Source organism: Artibeus jamaicensis, unplaced genomic scaffold, assembly GCF_021234435.1.
Source record: "Artibeus jamaicensis isolate MK-2021 breed Jamaican fruit bat unplaced genomic scaffold, CSHL_Jam_final contig_1015, whole genome shotgun sequence".
Classification (NCBI taxonomy): domain Eukaryota; kingdom Metazoa; phylum Chordata; class Mammalia; order Chiroptera; family Phyllostomidae; genus Artibeus; species Artibeus jamaicensis.
The window spans coordinates 10,107,524-10,134,978 of record NW_026521194.1 but is presented as its reverse complement, the minus strand read 5'-3'; the positions used below and the strand labels follow the sequence as shown (position 1 = coordinate 10,134,978).

General features: G+C 45.3%; 1 long non-coding RNA gene across 1 annotated transcript in view; it reads left to right on the top strand.

The window, feature by feature from the left end:
• LOC119039542 (uncharacterized) overlaps window positions 1-27,455 on the top strand; it is an 85,283-nt gene that overhangs the window by 5,306 nt on the left and 52,522 nt on the right. Inside the window, exon 2 of the long non-coding RNA XR_005080629.2 lies at window positions 9,644-9,732. This is a non-coding gene — a long non-coding RNA (uncharacterized LOC119039542). The remainder of the gene's footprint in view (window positions 1-9,643; window positions 9,733-27,455) is intronic.

Genomic DNA, 27,455 nt, shown 5'->3' with positions numbered 1-27,455 from the left:
GGGCAGGTAGGAAGACACCAAGGAGAGGGTGGAGTCAAGGCTGTGAAACATTTAGCAGTGGCCCACCCATCACCTTTCTCAAGGAGCTAGGGTTACATTAACCTCCTGTTAGGACCCCTGCCTTTTCTGGTTCTGGGCCACAGCCCTGTCTCAGAAGTCTCCCTGGGACTCCCTCCCCACTTCCCTTGCCCTCCACTCCACAGCAAGGCCATGGCTGAGAGCCAGGGAGCAGGGGTGGGCCTTCCTGTGTGTGTTTAAGTCTGAAATTCTCCTCCTTCACTGGCCAATCACCATTCCAATAATCCATGTATCCCTTGGTCTATGCATGTTATAAGGGTTTGATATCCTGTATTTATTTGGTTATAAGGCCCCATCCAAGAAGGCCAAATCCATGGTCTAGTTCCTATTAAAACCATTTAGCTTTGCTCAGGTCTGTGGCAGTTGGCTGCTGCTTCCTTAAGCTTGGCAGTGACTTTTGTTAATATGTGCGGCCAGCTGCAATGATAACAATAGCTAATGTTTATCGAGCATTTGATGTGTGTCAGACACTGTGTTAAGAGCATTACATGTGTTAACTCATTCAGTCCTCACCTCCACTCTATGAGGGAGTTCTGTCATGAGCTCCGTTTTGCGATGAGGAAGCTGAGACGTGGAGATAGGGAACTTGCCCAAGATCCCCAAGCTGGAAAGCAGCAAAGCCTCGTGGGAATAAGCAGTGTGGCTCCAGACTCCACTTTCCCCCCTGTGCTACTGGGCTTCGTGCTGTCCTGATGAAGGTGCAGGATGACTCAGGGAGACCCACCCCTGACACCTGGAGAGCAGTCACATGTGGCAGAAAGGAAAGGGGCTTGCTGGCCACATTGGCTATGAAGGCACCATCTTGTAGGGGTCACATCTTTCATTTGTGTGCCCCTAGTTACTACCATGGGCCAGGCACAGAGCAAGCATGTTACATTTTACTGAGTGAATGACTTGTTGAGTTATTAAATATGAGTCTGAGTCAGGGGTAGGGCTTTATATTCCGTATGAGCAGGGGCAGATATGTCTAATATACTCTACACAGATGAGGCCGTTTTTGGCCCTAACCAGCATGGCTCAGTTTGTTGGGTGTCATACCACAAAGTAAAAGCTTGCAGGTTCGATTCCCACTCAGGGCACATGCCTGGTTTTTAGATTTGGTCCCTGGTTGGGGCACGTGTGTGAGGCAACTGACAGGTGTTTCTCTCTCACATCAATGTTTTTCTCCCTCCCCCCTCTCTCTAAAGATAAATAAATAAAATCTTAAAAAAGAAGAGGCCGTTTTTGGATGAAGTGGAGCATGGACGTTGTGTTCTGTTTGCTGTTTTTCTTACTCATCTTGATATTCGCAAGGAAGACCTGCCTGCCTTGCACACACACTCATTTGTCATCATACCTTATGATTATTTTCTCAGATGTCGTCTTGGTGCTGCTGTCTGACTCTCCTCTCTCTGACCTGGAGAAGTGGGCTTTTCCTGAATTGTTCTCTGGAACTGTGGACTGAACCCTCTCAGGCAGCAGCTTGGGGGAACTCTGGGACAAAGCTGGGGGCTCTTTATGCCTGTGTGGTGTTTGGCAAGTTGCATGCTGTCTCAGAACCCCCCAAAAAGCTGCTGTATGCCGCAGTTATGGATGGGGTAGAAAAACTCTCCGAATCTAGGTTTTGAGCGAGTTCTCTTGCAGCTTGTGGTGACAAGAGAGGCCGCACTTTTGCGTTGAGGGCTGGAATGTGAGGGGCTGTTTTGGTGGATGGACTTGGCGAGCAGCAGTGTGGGGACTTGGAAAGCTGGTCAAATGGCTTTAAAGATGATTTGTTAGTGCATCTGGGTTTCTTTTTGCCTTGTGCCAACTTGAATCATGCTAGAAGGACTCTGTGAGGAGACCGAAGCTGCAGGTGACACAGCTCCTTCCCGCTGTAGCTGGCACGAAAGCAAACTCCTTGCCCTCCGAGGGACACCGGCTCTGCCAACTCCAGGCTTCAGACGCTGGCAACTGCTGTCCATTGTGTCTAATGTCTGTAACATTCTGGGTATTGACATGTAAATAAGTGGGGCAGAATGTGTGTGGGTGGGCAGAGGGAGGCCTGCTTGCAGGTTTGGGGAGTTTTTTGGCCTCAGGGGGATGGTCAACCTCTCCTTAATGCAGTGACTGAAGAGTAGGAGGGTGGTAGCAGGAAGAGGCAAGTTCAGAAAAAGGAGAGAGAGTGAGAGTAGGCAGTGGGAAACCAGCTGCAGGGACACAGTGCCAGCTCATGTTTCAGAGGCTGCTTGAGAAAGAACTGGGCTAGATCTCAGCTGAAGCCTCTGGGCTGCGGGGCTGACCAGGCTGCCAGCCATGCAGGCCACGCAGGCTTCTTCTCACACCTTGATAGCCCTCCCTTGTCAGGAGCCTAAACTCCTCCCGTCTTAGCTATCCTCGGTGACTCTAGTTGGTCCTTCAACACAGAAGCAGCCTTTCTCTGAGGCACATCTCCTGTCTCCCCCTGCTCCCGGGTTCTGAACTCAGCAAGCTCTGGCTTCTCCCACAACAGCTCCTTCACTCAGACTAGTCAGCATCCTGTTCTCAAGCTGCATCGGATCAGTGGATGAACAGATGTCAAGTCTTCTCTGATCATGCTTGGGGACCTGCTCCCTACTGACAGAGAACAGTTCCTGCAGTATCATTGTTGCCCCAAATATCACTTTAAAGTCAGCCACCTGTTGGCTGCAGCATCTAAAATCAGCGCTGTTTTAGTTAGGGTAGGTTAACTGTTTCAGCAGTCTGCACTCAGATCTCGATGGCTTACCACAGTAAGTGTGGAATTCTTCCTCCCATCTCTGGGGGAGGAGGGTGGAGTTGCCTGGGGTGGGGGTCTCCATTGCATAAAGTCACTCATCTATCTGGTGGTTCTTTGCATCTATAGCTCTCAGTCCTCTGTGGAACCTCATAGCCACATGGTGTCAGAGGTGAGGGGAGGGAGGAAGAGACCATGTAGGACCCTATTGGAAATTTTTTATGATTAGGGTTCATAGGTGGTATTCAACACTCCCCCCCCCGAACACGTGTTTCAGGCTAGAAATGTAATCCCCTGGAGGTAAATGCCAATGCTTTGGTTGACAGCTAGATTGTCTCTGCTACCAACACCTGTGTTGAAGAACACACTCTTTGACATCGCAAGGACTTCAGCTGAAAGCTAAGCCCCACCACTAAATGTGTGCTCAGAATGTTGGAGAAGTAAGTGACCACTGGAGTCTGTGAGGAGGAAGGTGTTCAAACTGAGGTCATTCTGACACCAGAGATGTAATTCTGGGCTAGCTGCTTACTCTCTGGGCCACCTTTTCTTTTTTCTTTTCATTTGTAAAGTGAGGCTAATAAGACTTACCAAGGTGGTTATACAGATAAAAAGATTATCTACGTAGGTCCTTAGCACAGAGCCAAATCCGTAAGATCTTGGTAGATATCATCTGTTACTGTTACTAGTACCCAGAGGCATTATGGTCGTTACTTCCTAGTAAATCCTGTACGAGAAACTGGGGATAAAAGTTAGAAATTATTCCCTACCTTCAAGGGTCTTCCAGTCTTTTGGGGGAGATAGCATGTCAAACCATAATTTCTGTACATGGCATTCCTTTGTGGAGGGGGCGGCCCCAACATGGAGAGGGACAAGAACCTCATCTTAGTGATTTGAGGGAAGTGGTGGCCTCTGAGCTGTAGCTGGAGAAGGTTTTGAGTTGTAGAGAAGTAGGAAGTGTACAGTTGGGCCCGGGGCTTAAGAGGTGGGCAGGACAATGAGAACAAAGGCCCGGGGTGAAGCAGTGATGGGCAGCCTAAGTCTGGTGGTGGGGTAGAGCCCAGAGTACACCCCTGGGGAGACGCTGGGTTGTAGTGGAGGAAAAAAGGATAGGTTAGTTGGAGTCAGATCAGGAAACAAAACAAAAATTGACTTTGGCCTGCACAGTAATTGGGCCTCCTTGGCAGTCTCTGGCCTTGCCTTGTGTTTGCCCCGTGACCAGCCTCAGCATGTCGTCACTTTCAAAACTCACCAATCATGCTTCTGGGGCAGGAGAGATGCCCAAAGAGAGCACATTGCTTCTCATATAACACAACTTTCTAAATGTCTCCTTTAACCATCTCTACTCTCCCTCTGGCTTCCATATTCTTTTTCTCCACCTTTTTGCCAACTTTCCCTTTAATTTCTATTTCCCTGCTCAAGAGGGTCCAAGCCTTCTCTAGCCACTCAGGACCCCTAGACTTTTCCCAGGGTCTGTATTCCTCTTACATAGAGCAACTCAGTGCTCATTTGCCTTCTCATTATGCATACCGATACCTTACCCCACTATCTGGGAAGCAAGGATCTTTTTACCTGTACCCTCAGGGACAAGTAAGTGAGTTTTTCCTCCCTGTCAAACAGGTTGAGCCTCAACTACATGGAAGGCACAATGTGTCCTGGTCATTGGTACTGTTTATGTCCATGTGATAGAGTTTTCCTTCCCTACCCACTGGAATCCATTCAGATGTGGCCAGTGACTGGCTTTGGTTAATGAAATGTGAGTGGAAGTGATGGGTATCACTTCTGGTTAGATGCTTTAGAAACTACTGTGGGATTGATACTCACCATGAAGTGTCCACTGTCATTAATAGTGACAGTCTTTGAGATGATAGTAGCCTGGGTTATCTCAGACCAGATCATGGAGGGAGGAGACATGGGGCATTGCAGCAGATCTGCAATGCACATGTGGTATAAATAAAACACACTTGTGTTGTTTTAAGCCTCTGAGATTTGGGGGGTTATTTGTTACAGAGCACAACCTGTGTCTATCCTGACTGATAAGCCTGGTGATTGCCTTGGATCCATCATAGACACATGCTGTATACCCTCAGAGGGTAAAATCCTAGATTGCTGTGTCTATGAAATATTTTCTGATGAAAAGAAAGAATACTAGGGGGGAGACAGTGAGAAGCATCCTGAACTCCTCAACAGAGAAGACTCCCTAATGTGTGTACCACATAACTTTGGGGGTTGTTGACAGAGCAAATGAAGTCCTGAGCAGCTGAGAATGGGCTGTCCTCCCAAGACCTCAACCTGGAGGCCTTTGCCTTTTCTCTGTTTATTTCCTGCATTCCCACACTGTCTGCACAATCTCTCTTCAGCTACTTAACTGTGCCAAGCAACTTTACTGGGGTTTGAAGCCATCTCAGAAACAAACTTTATGTGCATAGTTGGTTTGTTAGGTTAAACCTTATGTGCTTGGTGAGGGGCTGGGGAGGTGACGGGGATGGGGATGGAGAAAGAAAGAAACAGTGGACTGAGAAGCGTCTTGCAGGGATTGTATGAAGTACATCATGAAAGGGGAAGTGTGGGAGTGTGATTAACTTAACCTTCAGTATCCCAGAGCTCTCCAAGGAAATGATAAATTATATCCAGTTTGAATTGACCTCAGTGTTCCTTTGTTCATTCATTCGTGCATGCGTGTGTGCATTCCATCCATTCATTCAAAGTAATACCTATTAAGAGTTGCAGGCATTATGCATTCAAAGACAATCGAAACATGTTTTAACCAATCCAAAATAACCTATGCACCCCAATGTTCATAGCAGCGAGTTGGAAGCAACCTAGATGCCCATCAGTAAATGAATGGATCCGAAAACTATGGTACATATATACAATGGAATTCAATGCAGCAGAAAGAAAGAAGGAGCTCCTACCCCTTGCAACAGCATGGATGGAACTGGAAAGCATTATGCTGAGTGAAATAAACCAGGCGGTGAAAGCAAATACCATATGATCTCACCTTTAACAGGAAGCTAAACAACAAAACAAGCAAGCAAAATATAACCAAAGACACTGAAATAGAGAATAGGCAGACAGTGACCAGAGGGGAGAGGGGAGGGAATTTAAGGGGAAAAGGGGAAGGGTTTACAGGAACTAGTATAAAGGACACATGGACAACAACTAAGGGGGGTGGAAATGGGAGGGAGATGGGGAGCACTGAGGGGGGTGGGCTGGGATGGGAGTAAAAGACAGAAAACTGTACTTGAACAACAATTAAATTAAAAAAATGTTTTAAAAGAACAAAACAAGGTTTAGCAGGGGTGTCCAAACCTTTTGGCATCTTTGGGCCACGCTGGAAGGAAAAGAGTTGTCTTGGGCCACACATTAATATACTGTGACACGTAATCACAAAAAACATCTCATAATGTTTTAAGTAAATTTACGATTTTGTGTTGGGCTGCATTCATAGCCATCCTGAGCTGCATGTGGCCCACGGGCCTCAGGTTGGACACCCCTGGAAGGCCTTCTGGAGCTCCTTGACAGAGACATAAATTTTTTATTAACACACAGGGATTAGGACTACAACCAAATGGGCATAAAGTGGTTAAATACTTGAGAGCCTAAATTGCTATGGGTTCTGAGGACAGAAGAACCGATCCATTTCTTTCCAAGTCTCCATGAAGAAACTTCCCTTTCCTGTGAAAAGCAATTTGAAATGACCCTCCCAGTCTGGCGCAGAGGACACTGGGAGTCTGAGATCTTAATTCCCAGATTAGAGAGAAAGCCCCTGCGGTGCAGAAGCAGGCCCAGGCTAAGGGTGCAGTTTGTTACTCAGGGTTTGCTTTTTTTTTTTTTTTAAACAAACTGAGCAATTTGAGCTTCAGTAAGTGAGAACTGAAGATGTAGAGAAAGCTGTAGGATGCACAGGTAAGGGCATGGGCAGGAGGCGCTGTGAGCACCTCTTGGAGGACAGGCCAAGGCTGAACAGCATGTCCTCTAAAGTTTACAGGTGGGGAGACTGGCAGACGATACAAGAACACCCTCTGCAGCCTCGTGGTTGCATTGGTTAAGAGAAAGTTACCTTTACAGTAAAATGTATGCAGAATTTATTGCAGAGTTTGGGCACTGCCTATCTCATCATCCTTTTAGTGTCTTCAAAAAGCTAAGAGTTCAAGTATTCCAGATTATTGTTTTCAGACTGAACCCACCTTGACAATCAGGCAAGATTCTGGCTCTTAGAGTTGTAGCCCCATGTGAAATGCCCTTGTCCGGACTTCCATCTGGGCACAGCTTATTTAGGTCTGAGAGGGCTGTAGCTGATGCAGACCCTGGTGTACAAGGCCAGGAGTGGGTCTGAGAAGGGGCTGGTTTTTTCCTATGGGTGGTCAATAAAAGTTCCCCCCAAAACAAGGCTTGAGTTGTGTTTTCTGGATGACTATGGGTGTTTCAGGCAGAAGGAACTGCTTTTGAGAAGGCACAGGAGGGTGAGACAGCCTGGGGAACTCAGGGAGCTGTGAGTAGATGAGAATGACTACAGCATCACATGCTAAGGCCGAAGCCTTATTTTATTATTTCAAGATAACATGCAGTCTTATGAAATGATCATGATTTGGCAATGCCAGTCTGGCCAGCTTTTCCCCAGAGAGGTCAGCTTGATTTCCATCATAGTCATGGGATATCTATCCTCAATGTTCTAAATATAGCCCCTGGTTTTAGGGTGAAACTGCCTTACACTCAGCCACTCACTGATTCCTTCCAACCCAGATCCTATTCCTTCTTAGTGTCTCTTTAGCAAGACTTTCTTCACTGGGCCTTTGCTCTTCTGAACCACATGAATGCTGATCATAGTGGTGGTATCATCTGACTATTGGCAGCTTCTTTTTCTTCCTTAGAGGAACCTGAACGAAGTGGTGCACCTGACAATAAATGCATTTTAGATTCAATAAATTATTTGTTAGTTGGCTGATGTACCTCTCCAAACCCAGTGAAGCAACACCATCTTCGGGTTTAATTTGACTTTTTTCAACTTCCCTTGGTTTGTATTCTTGCTCCATCACAATTCTCAGTTGAAATGAATTTCAATTAGCTACTTGTCAATAATCATGAAATTGGCATGCTTAAATCTGATTTTACTTTTGATAACCTTTTGCTTCATAGTGAATTGTAGCTTAGGATTTAATATGCAATAATTTTAAGAGGATAGTTTGAAGTAGTATAATATTAGAAACAGACTAAATAACTAACAATAAGGAATAAATTTAATAAATTAGTATATACTCATATGATAGAATACCATGTACTATGAAAAATGATGTTGGCAAATATCTACATAAATGGCAGGTGAAAATGCTCATGTCTTATTAATATATCAACAAAAGCAGGTTAGGTACAGATTAGATACATGATTCTGCTCATGTTAAAATATTTACATACAGATATGTACACATAGTATGTTTTGTTTTCCTTGTGCTTTTTCTCTATTTTCTAAGGTAGTACACTGAACTGATTCTGCTTTTGTGATAAAAATATGTTAAATTCACTACACATATTTGAGAGGTGGAAATTGTTTGCCATGACTTTTTAAGGTCAGGCAAGACTTCCTCAGTTCTTACTGGAATCGTGCAGCCCTAAACACAGAAGCTCAGAGTCTTAGCAGACTGTTTCTGTAGACAGGGTGATTAGCTTTGGCAGAAAGAAAGCCAACGCAACGCTGAGTTTCATCAAAGTGAAATAAGCCAGTCAGAAAAAGACAAGTACCATATGATCTCACTTATATGTGGAATCTAATGAACAAAATAAATGGACAAACAGGATAGAAACAGAGGCATGGACGCATGGAGCAGACTGACAGCTGTCAGAGGAAAGGGTTGAAAGGGGGGACTGGATGAAAGAAGGTGAAGGGATTAGCCAAGGAACATCTATGCATAACCCCTAGGCACAGCCAACAGTGTGGTGATGGCCAGAGGGAAGGGGGGAAGGGTGGAAGTGGACAAAGGGGGAGGGGAAATTAAGGACATCTGTAATAGTGTCAACAATAAGAATAAAAATAAATAAATAAAAAGACAAATGGGGCAAATAGTGAATCATGTAATTCTGAAACTAATATAATGTCAACAAGTTGTTACATGTCAACAAGTAGCATTCTATACAAAAAATTTTAAAAAAAGGATATTGAAACCAGAAGTCAATGCTCTGCCCTCTTCATACAAACGGTGGTACCAGCACATTCTACCTGCTAGGTCTCAAATAAAAATAATAGAGAGGCTCACCTCCTGGCGCAGCTCATGGAAGACTGTTGTCTGCATTTACAGAGGGTTCCTCATGTTGAAATATGGAGACTGAGGAGTTGCAAGGTATCGATTTAGTATCCAGGGTCGGAGTAGGCTAAACATGGATATGATATTTGATTCCTTCTCCATGAGAAGGAGAGAAGATTCCTAAAAGCATGCGATGGGTAATTTTAGAAAAGAGTTTAAAAAGACACAAACTTTACAGAACCATTAATACCTTCTGTAGAGAGTAGTACCTTCCAAATGTGGTACAGGTGGGTGACATGAAGCTTTAGTCAAGTTAGCTGAGTTGGGAGTATGTCCCTAACCTGGTGGCTTCCAACCTTTCTGCATTTCTGGCATAATATGGGAAACACACTTGAGATGATTAAAGAACTCAAGATAGTCCTCGATGAGCCAGCAATTATTACAATGCAGTCAACAGTAGCAGTCTAATAACGTCTTTCAGAATCTGTAAAAGGATCTGGTTTCCTCATGTATCCCTGTGTTCGTTTCAATGCTGTGGTCCTGAGACCACAGCAAAGACCAGCACTGAGTGGACCTCTTGATCACGCTGACACTCTTTCTCTTCCATCCTCTCCAGGGGGCCCATGTCTTCCAATGAGCATGTGCACCTTTTCTGAAACTCACCCCGTCCCTGCTATAAACCAAATGTTTGCGTTCGCCCCAAAGGTAAGTGTTGAAGTCCTAACCTCCAATGTGGGGCTGTTTGGAGGTGGGGACCATAGGAGGTCATTAGGTTAGATGAGGTCAGAGAGCTCACAGCGCTGGGCTACAGGCACCTTTGGTCTGACCTGGCGTGACAGCTCTTATGTTTTTGCAGAACAAGTATTTGTAAAACCAATGAGTGAGATATTCTTGGTGTTTTAGAGGTCTCATTGTCAATAGGATATTTCTTTGTTTGTATCTCTGGAGAACTCTGGGGCTGTGACAATCATCCATTCTCCTTCCCTGGTTCTACTGCCCAACCTCCTGTATAAAATGAGAAAACAGGAGGCTGAGGAATGTCGCGTCCAGGTGAGAGAGGACTTGGGGGCAGACCACTAATTAGAGGAGTCTTCCAGTTGGGACCTTAGTCTTGGCTGCATGCCAAAACCTAACTAGATGCTAAAACACTGGATCAAATGAAAAGTGTGTGTGTGTGCATGGGGGGGATTTCATAGGTATGTGTTTGCAACTTGGTTAGGTTGTACATTGCTGCTCTCACCGATTAAGCTCTCCAGGTTGTGGTCCTCACAGAGATATGACAATCCTAAGGGAGTGGAATGTGTCTGTTGTGTGTGCTTGTGGGCGGGTGAGGGTGGAATGCATGGATAGGTTGAAAAAATTCCCTGGGTGATTTTAGTTCATGCCTCATGTGAGAATTACTTATTTAAGGAATTGTCACTTCACTTTTGCTTCCTCACGAAAGGGTTATTTTGATACCACTCTCTGGATTGCCTTCTTCCACATCCTGGCCTCATCACTTTCTGAGGTCATTATCAGAGGGAACACAGCCCAGTTTCTTAATATGCTAATGATTCACCAATTGCTTGATTTTGCAGAGCAATCTCTGGCTGTAAGAGAAACAGGTAAACAAGGGTTTCTACTAATTAAGTGCTAAATCCCAGTGGATACACAAGTTCCAAACTGTAAAGCTTTGTAAAGTTCTTTTTCATGTTTGAGGCTGAGCTGAGGTCTGGGTTTGCTGAATGAAGGCTTCCAGAGTCCTTGGTGCTTCAGGTGCAGCCTGGGAGGGGTGGGGCAAGGCCCAGAGGGGCTGCGGGGGTCCACTGGAAAGGAGCAACAGGAAACCACGCAGCTGGTTTGGGGAAGGAGAGGCCTGAGCCTGTGGCTGATTAGAAAATGTGTAGATACACAAAGGAAGCTTAGGGGCCTTGAACCAAGCATGGAAGAAAGTCCCATGTTCTCTATTCTTCCTTTCAAAAGACACACCGGTGAACTCTCTTCAGGAGCAGGACCGATAAACTCTGAAGGCTGAATCCCACATAGAGGTCACTTTGTGTATTAGTTTTCTATTTTCTGCAATAACAAGCTACCACCAACTTGGTGGTTTAATGCAACATGAATTTATTATTTTACATTTCTGTGGTCACAGGTTTAACGCAGGAACCTCTGGCCTACAAAGACCAATACTGTGTTTCTTTTTGCAGGATGGAGGGGGAACTTGTTTCCTCTATCTTCCAGCTTCTAGAAGCCACCTGTTCCTTGACTCAGAGTTGCCTTCCCCCATCTTCAACTCTAGCAACATTGAATCTTTTGGGGCCTTTCTTCCACAGTCATGTCATTCTCTGGGTCTGCTCTTCTGCTTCCCTTTCCTACTTTTAAGAACCCCATGGTTACAGTGGGGCCCAGCTTGATCATCCAGAATTCTCTTCCATCTGAAAGTCAACTGATGGGCAAACTTACATTCTGTTTTACCTGCAACTTTCATTCTGTTTTACCATGTAACTTAATGTGTTCACAGCTTCTGGGGATTCGAGCATGGGCATCATTTTGGAGGGACCGTTATTTTGCCCGCCATACTTGGGTTTACTCCTGGCACCCCTTCACTACCTGGTGTGGTTACAGGGTGTGTGTGTTGGCAGCAACTCAGCTCTAGGAATTGAGGTTTCAAAGCCTCTTTCTTCTACTTCTGGCTTCTTCTGCTGCTTACCCCTCAGCCCAGAACCCTCCTAGAAGTGTGTAAGGAGTAGTTTTAGAGGAGAATTTTAGAAGGTGCACTACTAAACATGCAATTATCATATGACTCAGCAATTGAATACCGGGTATCTACTCCAGATAAACGAAGGCTTGTCTTCACACAAAAATGGATGCTTATAACAACTTTATTTGTAATAGCCCCAAATTGGAAACAACTTGGGTGTTCTTCAACAAGTGAATGTTTTAACAAACTGTGATATGTCCCTACCATGAAATATTACTTAGCAACAAGAGAGCGCGAGCTATTGATATATTACTTGGATCAATTTCTACAGAATTATGAAGAATGAAAATTGGCAATCTCAGATACCATAATTCCATTTATATAATATTTTTGAAAAATAAATTATATTAATAGAAACAGAGAGCAGAGTGGTGATTGCCAGGGGTTAAGGAGGGGGTTGGGTGGGAGAGAAGTGGGTTTGGCTATAGAAGGGCAAGATGAGGGGTGCTGGTTGGAGTGGGAATGTTCTGTCTCCCGACTGTACATATATATCAATACCCTGGTTGTGATTACATACTGCAGTTTTGCAAGATGTTACCTTGGGGGAACTGAGTGAATACAAGGGGCCTCTCTATCATTTCTTACAACTACATATGAACCTACATTTATCTCAAAATAGAAAGTTTAATTTAAAAAAACAAAAACAGTCTTGACACGTACAGTGGCTCAGCTGGCTGGAGCATTGTCCCATAGACTGAAAGGTCATGGGTCCAGTTCCTGGTTGGGGCACATGCCCAGGTTGCAGGTTTGATCCCCAATTGAAAGTTGGGGTGTGTTTGAGAAGGCAATCAATTGATGTTTTTTTTCTCTCTCTCTTCCTTCCTCTCTAAAAGCAATGAAAAAATGTTCTTGAGTGAGGCTAAAAAAAAAAAAAAGTAAAGGCTTTGACCTATAGAGCCAGCAACAGGCTCAGAGTGCTGTTCCCTTCCAAAGTGGGTAAGTGAAAATTACCCACTTACAAGGCAGAACAGGGTAATTCTAAAAGCCTTCCTGTGTGCTGTGGAAGGCAGTTGGTGGGTTGAGGGAATGTCTCTAACTCAATTTGTGTCACTTGGGAAAAATTATTTTTCCTCCGTTTTGAATATGGGTAACTAATTCATTTCCTTCAGTGCCAACAAGTTATTTTCTTTTTTTCCCCATTATTAAAAAAACCTTTTAAATTCTGATTGCCAAATTCAGTTATTTTCATACACAGCACCAAGAGTATAGGTCCACTGAAGCCTCCAGTGAACAAGAAGGCACATCCCTTGGTAAGGTGTCACCTCATCTGTCCCCTCACCCTCTCTCCTTCCACAGGCGTCTCAGATCTGCTGGGCAGAGGGTGCCTGGGTGCTGAGGCCTGGTAAAAGAGTTCAAGAGAAGAGGGGAGGAGCTGGGTACTGGGGTTCTCTGGGTCCTCCCATCCTCCCCCATGAACCAGACAGAGCCACGTGCAGGCTGTGGGTGGGGCAGCCACCGGGGAGCTGGGTCAGCAGTGCCGGGCTGCTCCTGGCTGGCTCCCGGGTTGGCTTTGCTCAAGGCGAGAGCTGTCAACTCTGCCCTTTTGAAAATGAGCAACAAAGGGGAAAAGAAAAGAAAAGAGAAAGGGAAGTAGGGGGAGCACAGGGTGGGAGTGGGGGAGGCAAGGGCTGAGGGAACAGGTGGGGACTATTTAAACAGAAGGCCTGACTCAGCCGTTTCCTTTCACTGAATTTCCAAAGGACTGTTTGTTTTAGTCCCCCGGGCGGGTGACAGGAGGGAGGCTGGGGGCCCATCCCTGGGGAGAGAAGGAGCCAGGGCTTGAGGGGTGGAGGTGGGAAGCCAGCGTCATCTGGGCTCACAGCAGCCGTCCTTCTTAAGGGACTAGGTTGTGGGTTCCGTTTTCCTTGCTTCTGGTCTGAGCTCCAGGGTAACATTTGGCAAAAGGCTTTACTTAGGGAAACGGTGGGCCCTGCAGAGCCTGGGAAGTGAGGATGAGCAGCTCACAAAAGAAAGAGCCGTGATGGCTCACCGCCCCGAAAATGGAGAAGAGAAAATAAATACCATACCTTGGAGATTCTAGGTATTGATCTAGAAAATGTGTAGATGACAAAAATGATAGAGGGGCAGGAAAATGGAATTCTCAGGCTCTCCCAGCTCTTGTAAGACACCAGACAGTTACTTTTCTCTTCTCAGAAGAATGCGTACACTTTTAGAGTCCCTGGTTCCACAATTATATTCCCAAACAAGGCAGAGTTTGGGAATCACAATTAGCTCCTGACAAAGGACACCTCCTACAGGAAGGTTTCCAGGTCACCTTCAGGAGAATTACATTTGTATTGGGTCTCTTCAAACTCTCTCTTAATGAATTCACCCTGGACCTGCACATGTAACCCTGGAGATAGGGTACTAAGTCTCCAGCTGAGAAGCACACTTTGCAATGGCAGGGAAGTGTGCTTTTGTTTCAGCAACCATTTTGATAGCCAATTGCTTTCAAAGGTTCAGCTTTATTGGGCCACCATCAATGGCTATGAATAGATGAAGCGGCTTTAGGGTTTGATATATTTCTCCCTGGGAGTCAGGCTCAACCTGAATTCAAGCTTGAAATACATTTGGTAGAGCAGAGAAAGCTTCACCTAAACTGACAAATAATCAGCACGAAAGGAGAAATGTAAATGGAACTCTATGAATTTGCAAGCTCACCTTCACCCCCATGGAGCCCACAAGACTGGAGCCCAGCTTGATCTTATCAGGCCCTGTCTGCACTCTCAGTCTCCAGCGCTCTGTGTTGGGCTCCAGGCCCCTCCTTTGTCTCCTCCATTCCTCCCTGGGGCTGCCTACATGTAGCCCAGCAAGTCTTTGCCTGAGCTTGTTCAGTCCCAGAGGTCAGGGAATCGTGCATTCGCCCCGCACAGAAGCCAGCGCAGTGCAGGGCACACATGCTTATTAATCCATGCCTTTGACTTTGCTGACAGCCAGCAATGGAAGGAGGGGGTTCTGGGGCAAACGCACAATATTTCACCTGATTGTTTCACTTGACATCAAATTAGATTCAAAAACCAACTAAACAAAAAAAACTTGGGAATTTCCACATTGAACCAGATTCATAATCCATTCAGGAGAATATTCTCACCCTGAAGATGTGTGGGATCCAACGCTTACTCTAATCTCTCTCCTTTGGCAGAGAATTGGATGAGGGGTAGAATCTGCGCCTTACAAATCCTCTGGCACATTGGACAAGCTCCTCTGCTCTGAAAGATTGAGGGTGGGTTAAATGAGAGATCTTTTTTCCTCCCACAGGGGATTCTATGATTTCTTTTTTTATTTCATATAAACTCCATGTTGTGAAATATTTGTGATTAGAGTCTTTAAAGGAGAATGTTCAATATTCCAAATCATTAAAAGCAAAGCCTTACCTCCCAATTAATCTATAGTTGATATTTACCCTATGGAGTTCATTTAATTTTAGGAAAAAAACCCTGCAAATATAACTACGGGTAAGTGTACTTAGCCTGAACCAAGTCCTACATCTCCTTTATCCTCACCAGGCCTTTTAAGGTAGATATTATTATGTTCCCTGTTCACCCACTATATCCATTGTATCATTTATCCATGTTGTGCTAAAGCTCAGAAAACGTAAGCGACTTGACCAAAGTCACACAATTGGCAGACAGGGGTAGAAATGGTGTTTGAACCTAGCTCTATTTCAGCCCAAGACCCCTATTCTTTTCTACCATGGAATTTCGCCTACTTTTCCAAACTCAACCTGTACTACCCTTTCATTTAGCCTGTCGGCTTTCTCTCAGGTTCAGTATCTATTCTGCCTTTTAACATCTGAGACATGGGTCGTGAGCCCTCATCATAAGTCTGGTTGGGATTACAAAATGAACTATGGCAGCTTTGAGGGCCAGCTGGAATGTATTCATGTTCTATGCTGGTGGGGACAGGAATCAGCACAGAGTGTCCGAGGAGTACGGGGAGCTCCACAGGGCATTCGGGGTGGTGCTCTGAGGGGCTATTGCTGGGATGGACAGCTCAGTGGAGGTCTGCTGGAGTCTAGGCCATGACTTGCATCAAAGACAGAGCACAGAGCAAGCCTGAGGCTTCAGACATTGTGGGGAACCTATGACTAGGGGAGCTGAGAGGGGAGAGGTTGGGAGTCTCTGTCTTTTTAGACTGTGGACTCCTGCCTTGTACTCCTTTGCCGTTCTGCCCAGATCTCAGTATCCTGCTTGACACATTGTTTGTGCTTAGTAAATGCTTCTTTTGTCCTTTCAATCTTCCTGTACCCTTTCCATTCAAACCAAGGCCTTCAGGAGGAATATTAATGGTTTTGAGACAACTCTAGCCAATTTCCTAAAGTTCTTGCAGTTTGAATCGTCAGTAGTGACTTGGTGGATTCTAGTTAGTGACAGAAAGATGATGTCTCACTGCTCATCCTCTGCTCTGATTATCACGCTTCCAGTTTGAGCTGACTTCCAACAGTAGAATTGCAGATACATCACAATATTAGTACCTCTTTCTTCCCCCTGACTGTTTTTTTGGTGGTGTTGGTGGTCCTGATTAATCTACCTCTTTGTTAGATGCTCCTTTTTGTTCATTGTGCAGTAAGCAGCATTGAAATGGAGTCACATCAAAGACTATGAATTCAAATATACTCCTATGTAATGAACAGTAAGTAGTGAGGGGCAGAGCCTTAGGTATATGCTAGGGCAGGACAACTCATGCGGCTGCATTGTGGTGCTGTATGTGAGGCAGGGGTCCAAGAGAGAACAATGCTGCTTGCTCAGCTCTTTGCTGGCTTTCTTTTGCTCCCCACAAGCAAACTGGGCCCTTCTGCTGCTGATTCCCAGGTGGGTGGGTTTGTGTACATTCTAGGACCCTGTTGGTCTCTCCAATGAACTCTCCTGTGAGGCCAGGAGTTTCTCCCCCTGCTGCAACCCCTACAAATTTTTTCAGTCAGAGGTTTTGAGGCTTTATTTCACTGGACCAGAATCCTGGGTTTTATGGTCTGCCTTGTTCCCCAGGGTTCCTCTTGGTTTATCTGCACACAAATGCGGGACCGCCCACTCTGCCAGTGCTGCCTTGCCTGCCCCAGTCCTCTAGCCACCACCTCGCTGCCCTGGCTGCCCATCGCTGCCCCTGCTACTGGTCTGGATGAATGCTTCTTCTGTAACGACTTGGTTGTCGCATTTCCATACAATTCAGTTTTTATCAGTTCTGTTTTTTCTTTTAAATTTGTTGTTGCCCTTCTTTTGGTTGTGCGAAGAGGTACAGTGTATCTACCTACGCCTCCATCTTCACCAGAGGTCCCTGGATACCTACCTATAATTTATCTTCTAGGTGATCATGGCTGGTAGTTTAATTTACTTTTGACCACCCTGTGTATGAACTTATTTCATCTATATGACAAAACTGCACCCACTTTGTGGATGAGGAAACCAAGGCACAGCAAGGCCCACCTCCCTCAGTGGAGGAGGTGAAGCAGAGCTGGAATTTGGCTCTGGAGTCTGCGAGCCCGACTTCCACAGTATACCTGCCTTGGTCATATGCATTTGGCTTAGCTGGCTTTATTGATTTCAGTATTTCCTACATCTGCAGATAGGGGCTCTTTCTTTCTTTTGGGCTGGGCTCTGCCATCCATCCCTGACATTTAATCAGGACTTGGGGATGATAAAACTGGAATTTGGAAGCAGCCTATACTCCCAGAGGGAACTCCAGCATTTACATGTAATCCTGCTTTCCAGCGTTGTACCTGATTGGGGAAGAATTGGGTCATAGCAAGTCCCCAAACCTTATTTCTCTGCTCTGGCTGATGTGCCTTTGGGACCTGTATCCTGTCCTCCATCTCATTTGTCCTAGATAGGTTTTGCAACCTTTGCCTCATATGTGCCACACGAATCAGTTTTCTTGACCATTTTCCCCTGGAAGCTACCAACTCTCAGCTGCCTGTCCCGGCTCCCTGCCAGGGTGCCTCTGACTTTGCAAATGCCACAGGAGGCAGTTACATTTTGGATGGCTACCAAAAGAGGCTGCCACCACTGGTGCCTGCCTGCTCTGCCCTGGAGGAGATAAGAGTCTTCCAAGAGCCCTGAGCAAAGTGTTTGGAGAGGGCACTTCGAGGTGGGAGAGAGCCTTTTGGGCCTGGGAGTTGGAGACTGCTCACAGGGGTACCTTTGATCTGGAAGCTGTGTCCGTGGATGCGGGCAGATGCTGTTCTGGGTAAGAAGAACAGCATGGACGAGATCCATAAATCTGTCATCTGAGACTATTGAGCTGTGCTCTGTGCAAAGCCCTGCACGCAGCTGCAACAGGCCCTGGTTTGCCTCCAATTCAAATCCTGCCTGACTATGCAGGGCCCAGGTGAAGCTCTACCTCCTCCCACTCTGTTGGACTTTTGTAAAATTTAACATTCAGGAAAAATCAGCAAATATTTATTGAGTGTCATCTGTTTGCCTAGTGCTGGTTTCTATTTGGTACATATTGAGACGCTTTCTCCCTGACCCCTTGCTTCACTGGAGTTCGGTGAGGTGGGGGAGGGATAGCACCCTTATAACCTCCTGAGTCTCCTCTCCTTTTCTTCTCATCCCAGGCTGCAAAGGTTTTTTTTTTTTTTCATTTCTTAACATCCAACATCGAGTGGTAGGTGGTCATGTTTATCCAACACGTGGCCTGAAGCTTGGAGGTGAAGAGATAGAGCTTTAGTCTGGCAGCATCAGCATCTTCCACCTCAAGGTCCTGAGATGTATTTGGATTCTTGTGGATGCACATGTGAATCACTGGTCAAGTTCTTTGCAGGTAAACAAAAAGGAAAAGAAAGAAAAGAGGAGAGAATACTCACACGGCACAGTACAGGAGTCTAGTTAAACAGCTTTTCCAATAAGGCAGAGTGAAGGAGGGAGTGACAGAGACCCTGGTACCCTAGACACAGGCTCAGGTTCTCATCACTACACACTGCTGCCGCTTCAGTCTGTGGTTTCTTGACGCTGCCCACTTGGAATTCTTTGAGAGGATCCGGGACTCTCCATGCACATGCAGGAGGCCTGCTCACAGGGTTTTCAACTGTGTGACTTGTAACTCGGTTAGCAACAAAGAAAACCACATCACAGCCTCATAAACAGGGGCCATGACCGACTGCAGAGGTGGGACTGCCTGCCTTGGCGGAGATGGTTGGAGTTCCTTGATATTTGAGAATAAGAGTCTGTCCTTATTTTCTGAAAAGAAGCAGGGTAGAAATTTTAAAACATCAGCCCAGGAGTTGGGTGTTTGGAGGGGTAGTTGGAATTCCCACCCCATGAACTTTTGCAAATGATAAGAGTTGTAGCACCTTTAGAGATCTGGGGGAGTTCTGGATTGTACTGGAAGTCTGGAAACTGAGTTGGGTGGGGAGGGATGCAGTGCCTAAAAATACCCTATGGAGGAAGAGCCTATGAGATCAGCTCCCCAGGGTATTCCATCCACCCTGGCTTGACTCTGGCTCCAGGTTTTTTTTGTCCAGCTCTAAGTACAGTCACTTGAACAGAGCTGGGACTGAGTAATAGTGTTGATTGACAGGGGGCTTGAGAGGGACACAGGGAACCTGGAGAGGCTTCAGAGGAGAGACCCAGAGGTGATGAAATGTCTGGAGACTAGAGCTCAGTGGCAAGGTCAAGGGAATGGGATGGGCTCCACCTGGACAGGCGTGGGATGGGAGGGAGTACTGAGGGAAGAGCCATTTCTAGTCCCTCAGGGTCAGGCAGTGGATCTTCTGGGGCAGTGGAAGGATGGAACCAGTCACAGTGTGGCTTTGCTCTTGGTGTGGACTGAAGTTTCCAGAGCACTGGAAACTGTACGAGTAAGGCAGAGCTGCATTTTCAGGTAATGAGCACGATTGTCTCCTTCTGTAAGTGAGAGTGATTAAGACTTAACTGCTATTGCAGCTAATAGATTCCCAAAGCCCTCCCACCTAGAAAAATGGCTTGTGAATGGCCTGTTTCAGACAGCTGTCATGGGGGGTGATGGAGACAGTTTTGAACAGATGGGGAGCCTGCCCGGCACTCATCAATCATCCTCAGTGAAAGTCCATTTTTACACTGGACTCTGGAAGGCAGGACTGGACTGAGGTCCAAGTGGGTGGGTAAAGACTTTTCTCTGGGGGAATGGGACAAATTCACATTTATGGAGCCCCTACTATGTACCAAGAGCTGTACATGATTTTCAATAATCCTATGGGGGAGAAAGGAGAATTATTTCCCTTGTTACAGATTGGGAGGTAAAGGCAGAAAGAAGTTAATTTACTCAAACTCATACAGCTGGGATGCAAACCAGGGCAGGTCTAACTCCAGAGCCCATCTGCAGTTGGTGAAGGCGGTCTGGAGAATGCAGCCAGATGTCCATTTTGCTTTCCTGCTCTTCACTGGTACCCAGGAGAGCATCCTCAGGGCAAGCTTGCTTCTGACTTTGATTCCATGTCTAAATTAAGAGAAGACCTGTTGAGAGGTTCTCCAGCACCATCTCCCCATCTCTTAGCTTTGGATCTGCTATAAGTGGAGGGTCTACCTTGGAACATTCTGAGGTTCTTCCTAGGGTGAGAAGAAAGCTGCGTGGGGCAGAGGAGGGACGTGGTTTATGTGTCTGGAAGTGGCAAAAGAGATACAATCCCCAAGCTTGGATTTACAGTGGGTGTCTGGTTGCCTCCGCCTGGAATCTGAACCGAACCATTTTTCATGGGCGAATTAGCTAAACAATCCAGCCCACAAAAGGAGCAGCTCTGATATGTCAGTTAACAAGCTCAGAGGGGTGGGGGCATGAGGAGGGTGCCCCGAGTTAGGAGGGGAGGGAGGAGACTGCCGGAGAGAATTCGACCTTCTCTTGTCTTGCTGCCCCGAGTCCAGCCTTTCTGCTTGGGAACCTGGGAGGGAGGCTGGTCTGATTTCCCTGTGGTCTCAACGGTGGGAATTTTTTTTTTTGGTGGCAGATTATATTTTCCTGGGACAGTTTGAATTACACCTGCCCCATTTCGTTTAATTAGGGCTGGTGCTGCTGTCTATTGTGTCCAGTGGGCCTTCCTGCATGAATAAATAGTAACATGTTTGTTTTCTTTTGGGTGGGGTATTTTTTTTTTTTATAATGATAGGGTTGGCAAAAGAGGGGAGAGCATGAGCACTGACGATGAAATCATCAGGAAAGAGGATGTGAGAGGGCGAATTCTCACCCCACGGAGCCTGTGGTGGTGACTTGCACCCCCACTTCTTCTTGGACCCATTTTTACACAATGTATTCAGAGCCTCCTCTGTTTTCACTCCTATTCTTTGACCATGCTTTCTTTCTCTTTGCGATTTACCTGGGAATCAGGCACTTCCTCCCTCAGGACTGCTTGTCTCCCCTGTCCCTTCTCATTTTACTGTAGTTTTCCATCCAATCTTTCTTTCTCTCTCTCTCTCGCAATAGCTTCTGGCAGCTATAAGATCATTAACAAGGGCCTTGTTGAAAAAGCCATGATGCAGTCTTGCCATGGAATGTTACAAAGCCAAGAAGAAGGCTATAAGGAACTCTATATGTGAAATGCTTGTCGAGAGACAAAGAAAAAAGTGTTGTAAATAATGTGCTTCTTTTGTAGGAGAGAAAGATGCTTTAGGTTCACATAATGTTTCTGGAAATATACAAAAGAACAGTGGTTGCTTCTGGAGGAGGACAATGGAGCCTGGATTTGGACAGAGCTCTACTCTTACCTTGCATGCCTTTTGTGCTATTTTATATTTGTTATTACCATGTACATGTGTTAGTTTTTGCAATAAGGAATTGTTTTGTAAAAGGGAAACATGAAATATGAAAATACAATGCAAGAAAGTACATGCTTAATTGCCAGGTAAAGCAGTAATTGAGTCATGGCTTAGAGGATCCGGGTTTAAATCCCGGTCCTACCAAATATCATGTGTATGACTATAGGCAATTTACTTAGTATTTGTAAATCTCAATTCCCTCATCTGTAAAATGGGGCTCATAACAGTGCCTATTTTAAGGTCTTTATACTTTGCAGGGAAGACTTTTGATTAAATATATAGCTAAATGGATTTAAGTTTTAATTTCTTTATATGTATTTTTTTATGTAAGCAAATCAATCATAAAAACCTTGACTATGATCTTGATTGTTCATTTAGAAAATGATATTGCTAACTTGTGGTAGCTTCTAGTTCTAAGGGTCGTGACAGCATTACTTATCTGCACAGTGAGGCTGTTCCAGTTATGGATAATAGTGAGGTCAAAGGGACCAAAGGAAGGACAGAGAATCTCGGTGAAGCAGTGAGTAAACTAATTTGGCAGGAGCAGATGTCTCCTCCAGAGTGTAAGAAAGACAAAGAGCCTGGAACCAGATGTTTGAGGTTGTTGAAGGCCAAATCAAGGATCTCACACTGTCTCAGAGGCTGTGGGGGCATTGGAGGTGTGAGTAAGGGAGTGGTCACCTTGGTCATCTCTTGCAATGTAACATCATCCCCAAACATAGTGGATAAAAGAGCCAGTTATGCTCACAGAGTTGATGTGTCAGGCATTTGTTCCCGGTTTAGCAGGAATGGTTTATCTCTGCTTCCTAATGGCTGGGGCCTGAACTGGAGGCTGAAAATTGGTGGTGACTTGATGGCTGGGACTACAATCATCAGAAGGCTTATTTACTCACATGTCTGCAATGGATACTGGTGTCAGCTAAGATCGTTACTGTGTCTGTCTGCCAGAACACACATACTCATGGCCTCTCCATGTAGGCTGGGCTTCCTCATACCATGGGGGCTGGGTTCCAAGCCCCCTCCCAAGATAGCCAGGGAGCCTTTTCTAGCATAGCTTTAAAAGTTATACAGCATCCCTCTGCAGATTCTGTTCATCAAGGCAGTCAGGCAGTGTTGTCCCAGTGCAAGGAGAAGAGAAGTAGAGTCTGTCTCTTGATGAAGGAGCAGCACGTGGGACTAGAAATCTTGTTGGGGCCATTTTGCAAAACAATCTGTTGTAGAGAGTGATCTGGGAAAAGCCATTCATTCAAAATAAATATTTATTGAGTATCTGTTACATCTTAAGTGCCATGCCAGAGGCTGGAAAATAGAATGATAAGCAAAGACAGACCTGATTCCAATATCCTTGAGTTGACAGTTGGTGAAGAAGGCAAACAATCAAATCATCACACCCCAAAATGTTGAAGTTCAAGTATGGTAAGTCTTGGAGGGAAAGGTGGGGCTATGAATTCAAATAACAGATGTAGATTTTATGGAGCTGGAGAGGGCAGGGAATGGTCCCCTGAGGAAGCGATGTTTGGGCTGCAAACCAAAGGAGGATAGAGCAGGGTGGAAGGAAGAAGGTTCTTTGTGTGAAGGGTCCCATGGCAGGAGGGAGAAGGGCTGCATGATGGCTATTTGCAGAGTCCCAGGGAGAGAGGACATTGGCAGTGAGAATGCGTATCCATTATTCTACTGAGAGAGAAATTCTGAGGAAAGAATTAGCTGAGTGCACGTGAGTAACTTAGGAGAAGTTCAAAGGTCAAATGTTTCTATGAAGTTTCAGGTCAGGATGAGGAGGAGGAGGATGCCACCATGATTAGGAGTCAAGAAGTCAGGAATGGGGGCAGTTTAAAGTGTAAGAGATTGTGTTCAGGTTAAGAGATATTGAGTCTGAGGCAGTGGTGATACACAATAACAGGAATATGGGTGGATACCTTGTTTGTCTGGACAGGTAAAAAGCTTTCCCCTTCAGATTTTGGAGTAACTGATAGAAAATGGAGGGTGGAAGCCATGGGAATGGGTTAAATTTTCAATGGAGAGGAGTCATAGGTTAAGAAAGGCTTGAATTTGGGGGAATGCCCATGTTTAAGGGAAAAAAATGAAGCAGAAGGGCAATGAAGGAGAGAGGGAGAATGTCTGAGGCACAGTAAGTGGGATTGGGGGTCCAATGGAAAGTCAAAAGAGGAGAACATCTCAGGAGAAGGTGGTCCATGATGCCATATACAGCAACCAGGACAAAAAGAGCTGGCACTGAACAAAAGCCCATTTATACTGAGCTGGATGTCTTGGTATAGAGTTTTCCCAGAGGGCTGGAGATGGAAGGAAGCAAGAAGGGTAGGTCAGGGAGGAGAGGGTGGTGAGGAAGTGCAGGCAGATGATGGATAGGGCTTGACAATCTTGTCAGTAGAATCAGGAATCAAGTTATGGGCAAAAAACGGAGACAGTAACAATAAGGGGATGTTGGACAAGACTGGGGAGATGTACTCTTTTGAGAGAACATGAGGAAGAAGCTGGAAAATGCCAGAGGAGAAGCTAAGACATGTTAGATAATGTGTCTAACATGTCTTTAGGACTTTAGATCTCCCTTTGTCTAAAGACTCCTTACTTATTTTTTAAATGGTGACTCCAAATGGTCAGGGTTAGAGAAGATTCTGTCAGCTAAAGAGAAGGGAACCCAGCAGAGATTGATGTGCGTTTTAAATCCATGTCTAGTCAAGCAATTAATGTAAGATTATACCTCGTCTATTATAAAAGTTTGCCTCAAGATTCCCTAGTAATGAACAAAACAATTTTGAGTGTTGAAAAGTCCTCCAAAGGCCTCTTATACATACTCCATCAGAACATTCACAGTATTTTGAAATGGTTTGTTTACTTACTTCTCTTTCCTGGCTAAGTCCCATGCTCTCCAGAAGTAGGGGTTGTGTGTTATTTTTCTAGAACTGTCAGAACCTGGGTTTGTACCTGGTATGTCTGGGTCTCTCAGAGGTTCAGAGGGACTCTTTCATTTTTAAGCACTCCATTATTGATTAAAAATGGAACAAATAACAGAACGTGGTTATAAAAAGCATAGTATATGTCAAATGATAAATGGAATGACTTAACACTTTCCCCACGCTTGCACAAAAATGAGACATAAGCTATTCACAAGATAGTTACAGATCTATTAAAAAATTACTCTTAGTGAAGATTCTTCTTTCAATTCTGCCAGTCTCTGTGTGCATAATCTCATGGGAGATGATGTCAGTGTCTATATTTGAGGCTCTTAGGGCTATGAGGTAAAGGCCAAGGGACCGTTCCATCATGACAGCTTTTCTGTCATCTGCCACCAATCCTGCCTGGCCCCATCTGGGCATATGGAATTCAAAAAGCACTCCATACACGTGCTGCTTCCTCCATTCAAACCACACAGTCCATGGATATGTTTTTGGATCCCTCCTTCACCTTTTTCAGGTCTTTGCTAAAACTTACCTCTTTTTAGTGGCCTTCCCTGACCATGTAATTTTAAAATGCAGCCTTCTCCATGCCCCTACACCCGTAACCCCTGTTTCAACTTTATTTTTCTTCATGCACTTACCATTGCACATTATTTTACACACCTTGCTCATTTATTTGTTTGTTGTCCACTTCTAGAATGTAAGCTTTATGAAGGCATGAAGTTTGGATCCTAGAATATAGGTACTTGACTTTTACTCTGATTTTTTTATTAGTTTGCTAGAGCTGCCATAACAAAGGATCATAACAAAATGGGTGGTTTACACAACCAAAATGTATTGTCTCATAGTACTGGAGACTAGGAGTGTGAAATCAAGGCATTCGTAGGGTTGATTCCTTCTTAGGGTGATGAGGAAGAATCTGTTCCAGGCCTCTCCCCTGGCTTCTGGTAGCCTCAGGTGGCTCATGACTTATAGGTGGTATTCTCCATATGTCTCTGCCTATGTCTTCCTCTGTATGTATCTGTGCCCAAATTTCCCGTCTTTATAAGCACATCAGTCATATTAGATTAAGGACCACCTAAATAACCTCATTTTAACTTGATTATCTGCAAATAAGGACGTATTCTCAGGTACTTGGGTTTAAAACTTCAACATTGCTTGGGCAGACACAATTCATCCCATAATAGTACTCAGCAAATATTTGTTGAATAAATAAATGAGGTCACTTTCTTTACTTAGGAAGGAAACAGACAATTCAAGGGTAGACCAATCCTGACATACCTTGGTGGACACATGACATGCATCTACCAAAGACAGGGTGGGGAGTTGGGTGGGGAGGGCAATGGAGAGGAAGACCCTCTAAAGCTGAAAGTGGCTGAGACTGTTGAGTTATAGAAGGCAGGGACTGCCTAAAGTTAGATTGGGGTGGGGTTCTCTTCACTCTCAGCAAAGTAGAGATGAGGGCAGAGTTCAGAGGGACCTGGCAGGGCCAGGATATTGGCAATGTGCCCTTCAAGGAGGTCTAAAGCCAGAAGGGGTGGCTAGGGAGTGACAACCAAATGGAGAACAAGAAGGCAGATTCTGGAATGGTCTGAGAATCCCATCAGGCTTGGCAGTTGAGAGGTAGAAAGATGAGTGGCTTGGCCTAATATTCACCTGGGTCTCAGGTAAGCCTGGGCAATAGGAGCTGAGTGCCCTGTGCGTGGTCTTGCATGATGTGATGATAAAATTCTGGACCATGTGACCTGCATATGTCTGTGCTTTGACATGCTATTTTTACCCCCCTTGGCTTCTTTTTCTTTTGACAAAAGTTACTTTTGCACATTTCAATTTTTCTTGGCTGACCTAAGGGGAAAAAGAATTTCGGATGGTGAGGCCATTTGGGGTGGGATGGTTAGAAGGCTCCACGTGGCTAAGGCAACAGCCAGCTGCGCCTGAGAAGAGACAGACAGAGAGTCAAAGACTCAGGAGGGGGCAGACCTGGTGGGTTGACCACCATGTCTTTCTTGTTTCAGGCTCTAATTCACAGGGTACAGGAGCTGAAAAAAATAGCTCATCCTTGACCTCCTGCTGATGTAATGTCACTGGGCCAGCAAAGCAGTTATACACATACAATCACACAAGCAGAGACTCAGAGTGCAGGGCAAATGAAAGTTAATTCAGTTCGAGGAGCACCTATTGATTACCAACCAGCAAAGACCAGACCCTGGGGATACAGAGATAAACTGGCAGCCAGGTTGAGGAGACAGGGATGTAAATAAAAGTTCAGTGCAATAAGGAAAGTGTCCAATGAGATACAGAGGTTGCCTGTATTAGTTTTCTACTGCTGCTGTCAACTAAGAAAGAACCCACAACTGCATGGCCTAAACAACAGAAATTAATTGCCTCACTGTTCTGGAGGCCAGAAGTCCAAAATCAAGGACCATGTTCTTTCTGATGGCTCTAAAGGAGAATCTTCCCTTGCTTTTAGTGTTTGCCCGCAGTCTCTGTGTTCCTTGGCTTGCAGATGTGTCACTCCATTCACATGGCCATCTTGTCCCTGTGTCTTCTTATTATCTTCTCTGTGTGTGTGTCTGTCCCTGTGTCCAAAGCCCTCCTTTTTATAAAGGACACCCATCATACTAAATTAGGGCCCACTCTAATGACCTCGTTTGGACTTGATTACCTCAGCAAACACCCTGTTTCCACATAAAGTCTGAGTCCCTGGGGTTAGAGATTCAACACATTTTTGGGGGGGCACAATTCAACCCATAATGTTGCCCACTGAGGGGATGACAACCTCTAGGTATGTGTATATAGTGGGAATAGGGTTAGGGAAGGTTTCCCAGGTAGAAAGAAAGGCATCCAAAGAGGGCAGAAGAGTGCAGACAAGATGATAAAGACTTGGGATCAGGGGCAGTAGGAACTGATACCTCTTGGGATGCTTCTGTGTTTCGGCATCATATAAGATGCCACATAGATGCCATCATTTCATTGAACCTTCATCATATCGTCATTACTACACCAGACGACAGGTAGAAACGGATGTGTGGGGACAGGAAGTAACTGGCCAAA